The sequence below is a fragment of the Durio zibethinus genome, unplaced genomic scaffold (assembly GCF_047325235.1).
Source record: "Durio zibethinus cultivar Kanyao isolate XHJ-2024 unplaced genomic scaffold, ASM4732523v1 HiC_scaffold_37, whole genome shotgun sequence".
NCBI classification, from domain to species: domain Eukaryota; kingdom Viridiplantae; phylum Streptophyta; class Magnoliopsida; order Malvales; family Malvaceae; genus Durio; species Durio zibethinus.
In genome coordinates this window covers 145,001-147,500 of record NW_028322660.1, presented here as the reverse complement: position 1 = coordinate 147,500, position 2,500 = coordinate 145,001, and positions in this window count along the sequence as shown.

Here is a 2,500-nt window from a genome sequence, read left to right as displayed (position 1 = left end):
CTGGTGCGGAGCTTGCCTCGAGCGCCATCGGCACACGCTGGGCCCTGGTGCGGCAGGTTGCCTCGAGCACCATCGGCACACGCTGGGCCCTGGTGCGGTCGGTTGCCTCGAGCGCCATCGGCACACGCTGGGCGCTGGTGCGGGCGCTTGCCTCGACCAGCATCGGCACACGCTGGGCCCTGGTGCGGCAGGTTGCCTCGATCACCATCGGCACACGCTGGGCCCTGGTGCGACAGGTTGCCTCGAGCACCATTGGCACACTATCGGCCCTGGTGCGGGCGGTTGCCTCGACCACCGTCGGCACACGCTGGGCCCTGGTGCGGGCGCTTGCCTCGAGCACCATCGGCACACGCTGGGCCCTGGTGCGGGCGGTTGCCTCGAGCACCATCGGCACACGCTGGGCCCTGGTGGGTTTAGGCACATCTTCAAATTTCTGCCGTGCCAATGCCATTTTTATGGCTTGTAAATTCATACAATGGTCCCCTAAGCCTTCACGTGAAGTTTCGTTGGAAGATGACTCGTTTTCTATTTTTCATGATTTTCGAAACTTTTTGCGGTTCGGGATTTTTTAAAATTTTTTTATAAGGATTTTTGGCCCCAAATTTTGTAGGCATGATCCTTCTATTTTTGTTGGCATGCACAAAAAAATTCAGCTAAAAACTCGAAGTAGAGAAGATTTTGTGACCGTTTGAAAAAAGTGTCCCCATTTCAGACACTTTAACGGCTACTGGTAGCAAACCTGTAAAATCTCAAATGCTCTTTAAGGGGGTGTGAATTCTCAGAGGTTTGATGAGGGATAGGGGGCCAACACAAGGCCAAGTACCAGCACCCATCGCACATCATGTGCGCACACCCCCCCGGCCCCCCTCCCAATCGCCGGAACCCCAATGCCGCCGGTCAGGTTCTCCGGCGGTACTCCGGCGATGCTCCGGCGATGCTGTCCCGAGTGAAAAAAATGCGGCACCAGCACATGCTGGAGCCAAGCATGGGCACCGTGGCTCAAAATCGAACTTCGGCCAAGGCCTCGACCATCAATGGCACATGATGGCGCATGGTGATGGCACATGCATCGACCATCATCGGCATAGGCTGCCCTTCGGTACGGGCACTTGCCTCGACCGCCATCGGCACAAGCTGGGCCCTGGTGTGGGTTGTTGCCTCGATCACAATCGGCACATGCTGAGCCTTGGTGCGGGCGGTTGCCTCGAGCACCATCGGCAGACCCTGGGCCCTGGTGCGGCCGGTTGCCCCGATAACCATCGGCACACGCTGGGCCCTGGGGCGGGCGCTTGCCCCCAGCACCATCGGCACACGCTGGGCCCTGGGGCGGGCGCTTGCCCCCAGCACCATCGGCACACGCTGGGCCCTGGTGCGGGCGGTTCCCTCGACCACCATCGGCACACGTTGGGCCCTGGTCCGGGCGGTTACCCCCAGCACCATCGGCACACGCTGGGCCCTGGTGCGGGCGCTTGCCCCCAGCACCATCGGCACACGCTGGGCCCTGGTGCGGGCGGTTGCCCCCAGCACCATCGGCACACGCAGGGCCCTGGTGCGGGCGGTTGCCCCGAACACCATCGGCACAAGCCGGCCCTTGGTGCGGGCTCCTGGCTCGACCACCATCGGCACACGCTGGGCCCTGGTGCGGGCGGTTGCCTCGAACACCATCGGCACACGCCGGCCCTTGGTGCGGGCGGTTGCCTCGACCACCATCGGCACACGCTCGGCCTTGGTGAGGGCGCTTGCCTCGACCACCATCGGCACACGCTGGGCCCTGGTGCGGGCGCTTGCCTCGACCACCATCGGCACACGCTCGGCCTTGGTGCGGGCGCTTGCCTCGACCACCATCGGCACACGCTGGGCCCTGGTGCGGGCGGTTGCCTCGACCACCACCGGCACACGCTCGGCCTTGGTGAGGGCGCTTGCCTCGACCACCATCGGCACACGCTGGGCCCTGGTGCGGGCGCTTGCCTCGACCACCATCGGCACACGCTCGGCCTTGGTGCGGGCGGTTGCCTCGACCACCATCGGCACACGCTGGGCCCTGGTGCTGGCGGTTGCCTCGACCACCATCGGCACACGCTGGGCCCTGGTGCGGGCGGTTGCCTCGAACACCATCGGCACAAGCCGGCCCTTGGTGCGGGCGGTTGCCTCGAGCACCATCGGCACACGCTGGGCCCTGGTGCGGGCGGTTGCCTCGACCACCATCGGCACACGCTGGGCCCTGGTGCGGACGGTTGCCTCGAGCACCATGGGCACACGCTGGCCCTTGGTGCGGGCTCTTGCCTCGACCACCATCAGCAGAAGATGGCCCCTACGTCGAACACCATCGATACATGCCGGGCCTTGGTGTGGGCACATGCCTCGAGCTGGTGCGGGCGGTTGCCTCGACCACCATCGGCTCACGTTGGCCCTTGTTGCGGGCACATGCCTCGACCACCATCGGCACCTGCGCACCCTCGGTGTGGGATTTGCTTGTTTGGAAAAAGTGTCCCCGTTTCAG